This window comes from Diadema setosum, chromosome 22 (genome assembly GCF_964275005.1).
Source record: "Diadema setosum chromosome 22, eeDiaSeto1, whole genome shotgun sequence".
Classification (NCBI taxonomy): Eukaryota; Metazoa; Echinodermata; class Echinoidea; order Diadematoida; family Diadematidae; genus Diadema; species Diadema setosum.
The window spans coordinates 5,591,339-5,603,027 of NC_092706.1; positions in this window are offsets into that span (position 1 = coordinate 5,591,339).

Sequence of the window (11,689 nt, forward strand, 5' to 3'; positions counted from 1 at the left end):
TCTAACCAAGTAAAGATCGGTGGCAAGCTTAACCAATACAATTATCATATAATATCAGCTCTGAAATCTATCAGACACACTGGACCTGATATTTAGAACTCTCTTCCTTCAGAAATTCGAATTTTAAGGTCTATGTATTCTTTCAAGAAAGCTGTAAAGACAATGCTGCTCTCTGGATATCAGTGATCTTATAATGCCATTGCAATTGTATTGTATATGAAATTCCCTCGTAGAATTATCGCTGTTCAGAATTTATTGCGTAATATTATGTAACCGATCATGACCTGTAACTGTTCACCTGTACCTCGGTGAGAAAATACTTTGCCATGCTTAACTATTCAGTGATCCAGGTGATCTAACTTTGTGTATTAGCGAAAGCAGACAGACCTCTCCTCTCTCCTTTCTCCTATCCTATCTCTATGCAAGTCATCCCTCCCCTTATTTTCCTATAATAATGTTATGTATTATGTACGAGGGCTGCATGCAAATCAAGCAATGCTTAAGCTGTAGCCCTTCTGCGTTTCTCATTGCATCACTGATTATGTTCTGTTGTACATTGTAAGGCAATGAAGAAACTGTATTGCTGTAAATTCTAAAGGTAATGAAGAAACTTACCTTGTTAGCAATTAATGTTTATGTATATCCATTTATATGTGTGGTACCATCAGTGTATAATTATGATATATTTGTATGTATCTGCATGAGCAATGATATAATGCAGGAACCAATAAATTCAAATCAAATCAAATTCAAATCAAATATAGCAAACAATATTGTATGCATTCTAGTTCACCGCGAGTGACACTTATCCTTAATAGCATTCCATAATATTATTAGATAAATATCATTCATAAATGTTAAAGATGCCTCTTGTTTCTAGCAAAAGTTTATTTCTTTTCATCTCTTACTTATGCTCTCTATACCCATCAATGTAAGATTAAAGAATATTACAGGAAGTAATCTTAGGTGTACATATGAGTCTATAATTCTTTGCCTTCTGGATACATTCTTTGAAGTAGATTGAAAAGCAGTTTTAGCAATTAGTTGTGAAACACCTAGGTATGTTATGCAACATTTCCTCTATCACATAATACGCTATATATAGGGGTAACCGTAAAAAATTTTAATGAAAGTTATGGACAAGGATGTGACATGTGAAACTGTCTGCCTGTACCTATTCGAAATTCTAACAAACTGCGATGCAGCAGAGACCATTCCCGCATGATAAAAATCACCGCAGGTATGGTGTACTGTGTACGCAGAACGTTGTTATTTTTAAGGTTGATTTAAGATAAGAAAGGATTCGATATAGTTAGGGTTCATTATCCGAAAATGAATAAGAGTTCTTAGGCTAAAAAATAAATAAGGTTCGTTAGTAAGACATGAGTAAGAAAATGAAATTGTTTGTTTGTTTGTTTTGTTCATTTCCATCTGAGAAGATGGATGGATAGCCCATATTCAGCTACGTTAAGCTGGTCTTCCATGGGGTCCAGGTGGATGTGGGGTGGGACCACTTCACCGGGTTAAACACCCTGCTCTTTGCTGTGAATGAATGAAGCGGGATCTTTTACGTGCATGAGTTGTTACTCTCTCATACACGGGACCTCCATTTTATGTCCTATCCGAGGGACAGAGTGTTTTGCCTCTTGCTAGAGGGGACGGTATGCTTACACACAACATTGCTCAGTCCAGACTCGGGTTCGAACCCGGGCTACCGACTCGCTACCGACTGAGCCAACTCATAATGAATGAAAGAGAATTAGATGCAAATGAAATGAAATATGATATAGATGTAGTTAATAAATATCATAATTGATTGGTGCACACATCCTTTCTTCGAATCATGTACATTGTAATCCGCAAATTGACACTTTCTGTTTTACTGAAAAGACATTTGACTTATGTATGAAATTATGTTGAAGAAAATCAAATCAAATCAAATCAAATCAGATAGGAATTATTACTGTTATCTACTGTCCAACATAATGTCTGTTTGGTTTTTGCTCTTGGGAAATTTTAATGTTACATTTTTCGTCTGTGGTCATGTTTGGTCTTTAGTGAGCATTGCGGCATTAAATCTATCATGCAAGGTCTATCTTGATATGATGATGATGCGGAGGAGGAGAAGGGAGTGTGGAAAAGTAAGCATCAGGAGGAGTAAAAATTGATTTCCATGCATTATTATCTTATCACTTTGCCGTTATCAATGCCAGTATCATAACCTTTCAATCATATGACAATTACTCAGATAGAATCAGAATTGAATCAACATCATTTTTGAATCAGTAATCCAGATTCGCCGCCGGGTCAGACAGATTTTTTTTTTCTCTCTCTCTCTTCAAAATTCACGTTATTTTACTCTAACACTGTATACATACGGAATATACTCTGTAATGGATTATCTCTTTTTTTCAGTAGAAATATCTAGATATTGATTTTCAATGAAATACGAATGCATTTCTGGTGAAGGTGACAATGACAATATTTTTTAAGGTGGTTAAGTGTGAAAATTATGTTATAAGTAGGCTTATAATGTTATATAATTTTTTAAGCTTTTCAATATTCATATCTACTCTAACACTGTGCGTAATATACTCCGTAATAGATTATCTTTGTGGGGTTTTTTTTTAGTAGAAATAGCTAGATATTGATTTTCAATGAGATACGGATTCATTTCTGGTGAAGGTGACAATGACAAATTTCTTTAAGGTGGTTAAGTGTGAAAATTATGTTTTAAGTAGGCCTATAATATATAATATTTCAAACTTTTCAATATTCATTTTTACTCTTACACTGTAAACATACTCCGTAATAAATTATCTCGTGGGTTTTTTTTTTCAGTAGAAATATCTAGATATTGATTTTTAATGAGAAACGAATATATTTCTGGTGAAGGTGAGAATGAAAATTTTCTTTAAGGGGGTGAAGTGTGGAAAATTATGTTTTAAGTAGACGTAAAATACGATATAATTTTCAAGGTTTGTAATGTTCTTATCAACTCTTACACTTTACGGAATATACTCCGTAATAGATTATCTTGTGTGTGATTTTTTTTTTTCAGTAGAAATATCTAGATATTGATTTTCAATTAGATAAGAATGCATTTCTGGTGAAGGTGACAATGACAATATTCTTTAAGGTGGTTAAGTGTGAAAATCATGTTTTAAGTAGCCTATAATATCATATAATTTTTCAAGCTCTTCAATAATCATATTACTATAACACTGTACGGGACCTACTCTGTAATAGATTATCTGGGGGGGGGGGGTTTCAGTAGAAATATCTAGATATTGATTTTCAATTAGATTCGAGTGCATTTGTGGTGAAGGTAACAATGACAATTTTCTTTAACCATAAAAGCTACGGGGGGGGGGGGGAGGGTTGAATCAATAATTGTGAATATAATAAAAAAATAAAATAAAATATAATATAATATAATGAAATATAATTGTTCAAGCTCTTCAGTATTCATATTTACTCTAACACTCAACGGGATATACTCTATAATAGATTATCTTGGGGGGTTTTCAGTAGAAATAGCTAGATATTGATTTTCAATGAGATACGAGTGCATTTCTGGGGGAGATTACAATGACAATCTTCTGTAAGGTGGTTAAGTGTGGAAAATATGTTTTGAAGTATGCCTATAACATTATATGATTTTTCAAGTTCTTCAATATTCATATTTATCTTAACACTGTATGGAATATACTCTGTAACAGAATCTTGGGGGGTTTTTTTCAGTAGGAATATCTAGATATTGATTTTCAATGAGATACGAGTGCATTTCTGGTGAAGGTGACAGTGACAATTTCCTATAACCCTAAAAGGTACGGGGGTGGATTCAACCCCCCCCCCCCCTTGACATTTCCTGCGACCATTCTGCCGCGCGATTTTTTTTTATTTTTTTTTTTTGACTGCGACGCTAGCTGACTTTTTACTTTCAAGTCTCGCATGACACCATTTTCGCGAAAATCGGACATACCGTTACGGCGCTGCAGGAACTTTTATACATGCTCGTCAGACTGAAAATGGCTCAAAAACGTGATTTTGTGTACAAAGTCTATGCAAATAGAGTTTTCTCACCTTATTAAAAGAGATATGAATATTTTTACGTTAAATGGCTGAAATCAATTAATTTTACCATAATTTGTAATAAATTTTGTGGGAAAAACGAAAAAAGGTCGAAAACAAGGAAATACATAAGAAATTCATAAAACATTAAATTACATGAGAAATTAACTTTGATACCAGATTTTTCCATTGTTGGGAATACTACAAGGAATAATGTCACCAAAAATTAGGATGCCATTAGCTTTATTTTCTGAATTAGAGCAAAATTTATGAGTTCACGCATAATAATTAATATAAAATATAAAAATGAAAAATTCAATTTTTCTGTTTTAGTTTGGTAGATTACGCCACTAGTAATGTATGTGCCAATTTTCAGGGCGATTGCAAGATCGGCAGCCGAGATCTCGGGAGGGGGGGGGGGGGGTGAATCAACCCTCCTCCCCCTGCCACAGAACTGTCCAAAAAGCCGGCCTGGTTAGGGTTAAGGTTGTTAAGTGTGGAAATTATGCTTCACGTAGGCCTATAGTACTATGTATTATGCACTTGATTGCATAATTCGATTTTCACTTATTTCCTAAAATTCACATTTGTCAAACTTATCCTCCATAACATATAACTGAACAGTTATGGTATTGCGTGTACAATATAAAATCAGGATTATCAACCATTGTCTATTCAGTTGTTTGAAGTTGTGTGAATGATGTAAGTAAAATAATCGTCGACTGACGCGTAAGGGGGGGGGGGTATCCGACGAAATAATCATCCTCGGCCTTTGAAATCTGATAATTCTTCAAGAAGTTGATAGCTCCAAGACTCGGTTACCATGATAAAGTATCATTCTAAAAGCTTTAAGAAAGAGGGAAAATATTGGGGAGAGATTTATCTGAAAACAGTTTGCTGTTATGGGATTTATAAAACAAACATAAATACTTGAACGATATTACTGAATAAATGAGTTAATGCTGGCATGAAGAAAATATAGAAATTCAGATATAAGTAGGCAATGAATGGTATGTTTGTCGGTATGATTTTTTTTTTCTTTCATTGAATTGTAACGTTTAACTTTGTGCAACTGAAGAGATATCAAATCCATGTGGAGGATAAGAGGAGGGGAAACATTTGGGGGAATATTGATCTTAGGCCTGCAAAATTTGATAATTCCCCAGGTATTTTAGAACATTAATTACATTTCAGAAGGTATCGTTGAATGAAACTTATATTGTCGAAGAAAAGGGGATTATTTGCATGTTCAATGACTGTTATGAATCAAAACAAATCGAATTAAAAAAAAAATGCTTTGATTGCCGTGTTACGTGGACCAATACTTTATGATCTAAGAAATGTGTCAAAAATACATAATTCAGCTGTAAATGATATTTTGATGCCCATGATATACATGGAACTTTACTGAATAAAATGTGTTTGTTGTTTTCTGAGGACAAATGCGTATGTCAGTAATCATTCCGCACCACAAAGCAATGTAATATAATCATTTTCTTATAATTCCTTCGTTACCTGTTTAAACCATTTTTTTTTCAATATTTGTGATAATTGCATGTTAGTACCTCATTATATAGCTTGCGTTGGTGTGTTGACTGTTTTTTTTAACACCCATTTCTGTACAATGTCTTTTTAAAATTTCACAATAAAACAAATAAACATAAATGTTTGCAGTTTTCCCCTTATCACCGATGGTTCTCATTTCCTTCATGAATAGGACATGTTTATTGGTAAGGCTTATGATACTCTGTGTCAAAGTGCGAATACCCGGAGAATTGTTGTAGTGGTCATTTTGAATGTGAATCAAATAGATGCAATTATGTTCACAACTGTTTTTGAGGTAGAGAGAAAATACAACATGAGACTTATCATTTATTGTTTTCAAAATATGACGCACGAACATCCTCAAAGAGACAGACAGAAAGAAAGAAAATGACGTAAGGGTTGAACTGGGAGTTCATACGTCTCATTGTATGGGGATTTAGAAAAGTGATTGCACTGTATAACATTTTATTTGAATAGGGTGCTTCTGGAAGTGCCAAACTACATCTTTGTGTTTGCTGTTGCATGGTAAATCCATTCTAATCAAATACACTTTGCAGAAGTAGCTTGCTAGCACATAGTACGAAGAGTGAATATTCATAGATTTGGGAATCATTACCGTAACATTCGTTTTTGTTTGCTGTCTTTTGCTGACTTTTTTGTTTATACAAAATTTATTTCAAAAGAAGGAGTTCGCACTTCATATTACTGCTTACTCAGTTAACTTTGTTTGGACCGGCAACATTCCATACGAAGTCACGAATTAAAAGAAAAAAAACAATAACAAAGAGTGTTGAAACGAATAGGCTAAACGCACACTGACACGGATACGTGAGCAAGTTGTACTAAATTCCCATTTCCAGTGGCATAAGAAGAAATTGTTACTTAAAGGGGAAATCCAGTCCAAATATAAGTAAGTCTGAAAAGAAAGAGTAAAATATTACAAGTTCAACTGTAAAATTTTGATCGAAATTGGGTGAAAAACAAGGAAGTTATGACATTTTAAAGTTTTGCTTATTTTTCAGGAAACAGTTCTTGAACGGTCAATATGAATACGCAAATGGCAAAGTGAGCATGTCATACCTTCATAATTTGCCGTATTGTTTGTACATAAAATTTTCGAATTTCCAGTTTTTCATTCAAACACAATAATGCCCGAGGCTCAAACCCTGATTATCTAAGTGATCACTATTCTGAAGGTATTCAACTAGGAATAGCATCAAAACAGAAGCCTTGAATTTTCGTCATTTTTGTACACGATCAATGGAAAATTGTGAGGGTACGACATGGCTAGCTCACTTATTTGCATATTATATCTATTGTACAAGAACTGTTTTGCAGAAATAATCAAAACTTCAAAATTTTATAACTTCCTTATTTTTCATCCGATTTCAGTCAAATTTTTGAAATCGAAAGATTTTACTCTTTTTTCTGAGATTAACGTATTTTTGGACTGGATTTCCCATTTAATTCTCACCCGAGAAGGTTCTTCACAATTAAAAAAATATATATATATTACGTTGTTCGATATCAAAGGGCTTGTTGAAGAGCTAGATAAAAGGAACGTGGGGGAGTGACGTTAGTCATTTATGCTGGTTTAACTCCCGTATAGGCAATACATGTATTTCAATGTCAGAGAGAAAAAAAAAAAACATGAAGTAAAATAGAATATTTTTATTACGGATGTGAGAAAAAACCCTAGCACAAGTATGGCTTTAACTTTAAAAATCATAATGTGTATATGAAGAAAGCTAGAAAGCAGAGCAACTCTGTCCTTTTATTTTTATAGCGTAGAAAAGCATGTGAAGGCATTCGACAGCTTCAGATTTCATTTCATTTCATTTCATTTCATTCATTAAGTTTCCACACGAATCATACAGTGTTATATTTGCAACATCCGTCCATGACAATGTAATGAAACACATAAATAATCTCAGTAAATTATAAAGACTATGATAACATTTACATGTCAAAAAATCATTTGAAATCAATCTCAAGTACATTTACATTAATGTCAGATGAAAAAAAAAAAATGTGTGCGGTGGGAACCTACATAGAAGCAGATGCTTGTGAGAGTAGGTCCCCAGAAAAAAAAAAAAAAAAATCGGGCAGTTACACTCGCACACACACTCTGCACGCACGCGAGTGCACCTGGACAAGCGTGCGTGCACACACACTCACTCACAACAAAGAGAAGAGAATGAGAAAGAGGGAGAAAGGGAAAACACCAACAAGACCGTCATAGGGACAGTATCACTGATGCTGCCTGCAGCTGCAAAAGAAAAATATGGGAGAGAAGATTTGAAAATGAAACCATGTGAACCTGTTCTGCAATCATATATCAATATTAGTAATTTCAAATCATCTGCTAAATCATATTAATTCATGTTATCAGCAGAATATTGCAAAAGACGGTTGTCTTTAAGCATACGTTTGAATGAATAACATCCGGGTATTCGTTGTATTTCATTATCTAAAGAATTTCAACGTTTGGGACCATTATAAATAAAAGTATTCTGCAGTATTCGTAATCTAGTTTTCGGTATATGGTACATATCACTCTGTCGTGTTGAAAATCATATAAATATAGTTCTTTATATTTCTTGAATAAAAGTCCCAAAACTTTGGGCAAAACAAAATATATCCAAATTATACATTAAAATTCCGAAATTAATTCAATACAAATCATCTTCCCATATTTTTGAAATTTTACTATCTAAGAAAAGTGGATCAGTATGTGCATATAAATTACGTCCATAAATACATCTTCAAACTCTCTTTTGGGTTACCAATAACTTATCAATATTTATCTTGGCTGAACTTCCCCACGCTAATATTCCATAATCTAAATATGGTAAAATCATGGATGAATATACTTGATTATAAAATGGGTTCAAGAATGTAGCCAATTGGAAGCGCTGAAATGAGTCACGTGTGCTTGTATTAATTTCTCACTAACATCCACGGCCGACGTCACAATGTTTGCACTAGCAGTGCGCACTCAATCAGTTGTTACAAGTGCGTCGCGCGCTACTATACGCGCTGTCAATCCTGTAAACAACTCTCTAGTTCGGGCTGCCGGCCGGCCTTTCTTGTGTGCATAACTTGTGTGGCCCGGCGTACGTATAGTCTTATACGTACAGTACTTTCCGAGTGCGACGTGTTTGGGACGAACATCTTCGGACATCTTGATCCACAAAGGTACGTGAAAAATGTTGTTAGTTTTCGACCCATTTTATAAAACAAATGATGCACAGGATTATTTCGTGGCGTTAGTGGAGACGCAGCTCACTCTCGGGTATTTACAATGTGGTGCAACATGCACTCGGCTTCGGCTCGTGCATGTTTCACAATTGTAAATACCCTCGAGTGCGCTACGCCTCCACTAACGCACTCTATCCTGTGCATCATTTGTATAATAAAATTTCAAAAGTATTCTTCTCGGAAGAAACTGTTTTAATCCCTCCCCCACTCCACCCCCCCCCCCCGCAAAAAAAAAAGAAAATAAATAAATAAATCTGAATAAATGAAATTTCGATGATACCATTTCTGCATGAGAAAAAGATAAAAAAGAACAAAACAAACAAACAAACAAAAAACAGCAAAAATCCAAATGTCCTTAAATAGTCCAAAAGCCAGACTTTGACTGTTTTATCGTTGGGGGCGCTGTTTTCCTGGGTCTGTAAACCGTTTACTTCTCTCTCTCTCTCTCTCTCTCCCTTCCATTGGTCTCTATTGACTTCGATACTGATGTAACCACAACGGATGAGGATGTCATTTTTGCTTCCATTTTAGCCTAGTCTCGCTTGCGGCGAAAACATTATATCCACACTAGCCCTCACACATCAATACTCTCAATCTTTGCCACGAAACACACACACTTTTTTGTTTTTCACGCACACGCACATACACACACACACACATACACACACACAAACACACATACACAAACCTGATTATAGATGCCAACGGAAGGGGGGATTAGAACCATGAACTCGTGATTAAGAAGAATGAGACAATTGCTCATTAAACTTTTTTTTTTTATTTTTATATCCCTGATTGGACTCTGGTTGCTCCACTTTATTTACAAAATTATAAGGCATGCTGTCAATTATATAAATTCCACATTTAATACCTGTCACGTATACATGCAGCCAGTCTGATTTTGGAAATAAGGTGCTTGCAATGTAACGATTTCAACTCTTCCTGCATTATAGCCACGTGATTGCAATGTGAAGCTTTAAAGTTAGAGGGGAAATTCAGTCCAAATATAAGTTAGTCTGATAACAAAGAGCATTACGAGTTCAACGGTAAATAATTGACTGAAATCGGATGAGGAATAAGGAAGTTGTGACATTTTGAAGTTTTGCTAATTTTTGTAAAACGGTTCTTGTACAGTGGACATGAATATGCGAATGAGTGAGCTAACCATGTCATAACCTCACAATTTTCCATTGGTCTGTAAAGAGAAATGACAAAAATTCAGTGTTTCTGTCATTGAAGTCTGCAACAAAATAGCTACAGAATTGAGAATAGTGATCAGTATTGTTAGATATACCAGAATGTGAACCTTTGGCATTGTACGAAAAAAAAAAAAATGTGTACAAACGATATATGGCAAGTTGAGAAGGGATAACATGCTCACTTGTCCATTTGCATATTCATATTTTCATATTCATATTCAGGAACTGTTTCTTGAAAAATTAGTGAAACTTCAAAATGTCATAACTTCCTTATCTTTCACTCGATTTCGATAAAAAATTTAAAAATTTAACTTATACTAGGTGTTACAAAAAACATTTCCCACTTTTGATCCCTAATATTTCAATAACTATATATCGGATAACACTGATATTGATATGAGCAATAGCTGAATAGTGTACACTTTCGTTGAAGGTGATTTAAAAATGATAGCATAAACCAGTTTCATTAAATTCAAGATTTATTTTGAAGTTTTTTGTGGGTTTTTTTTTCTCTGTTTTCAACCCTCTGTACAAAAATTTTATTTTTGCACAGGGATCAATTGGTGTGTATGGGAGTGTGTGGTTAACACCCCGACAATGGTCCTGAACAATGACCAGGATTGAAATGCTCTATTATATATTCATTACATTTAGTGAAAATATGAGCTTATCTTATTCATGTTCATGTATTTTACCCTTTACCATGAATTCAGACTACAGTGTCCAGGGCAATCCATCATGAATTATTAATAAAGCATTCATGTGCCTTGGAGCAAGAGTCCAGGGGGGTGTTTCATCAACGAGTTCGTCGGAGGTTTTCACTGACAAATTTGCTATCAGCCAATCAGACGCAAGGATTTCAGTAGCTTTTAACAGTTGTCAGTGTAAATCACTGACAAAAAGTTTCATGAAACGGTCCCCAGAAGATTAGTCAGCAGAGCTCTGAAAAGGTGGTATTCGTGGCATTCATGTCTCTTGTTTAGTCTAATTGTAAGCACACACTCACATACACATAATTGGTTCTTGTGTAAAGTTCGATTTTGTACAGAGGGTTCAAAATTGACCAAAATCTGGAACTTAACTTCAAAATTAATCATGGATTTAACGAAACTGATTCATGCTCTCATATTCAAATTACCACCAAATAAATTGTACACTATTCAGCTATTGCTCATTGACATTGTTATCTGATATATAGTTTTTAAACTATTAAGGATCAAAAGTGGGAAATGTTTTTTGTAACACCTAGTATTAGGACCGGATTTCCCCTTTAAAGGTAATCGGCATACCAATTATAGCGAATCATTATTTGTTTTGAAGAGGATTGTTTTTGTTATAACATCCGTGGCTGTTTGTAAGACTATAATGACAATTTTTTAAATTGAATAAAGAAAACATGCTTAAGTGGAGACTGTGGTATCCGTGACTGAAATCTATTTCGCAATTTTTTTTTTATTGATCTTTATTTTTCATTTTTTTTATTCATACCTCTCAATTGAGGATATATTATCCAGATACAAAATACGAGATAATTGAATGAATGGACACATCATTCAACTGTTATCAGGTTACCTATACGGGAATAAGATATAACGTGGATATATGAATTT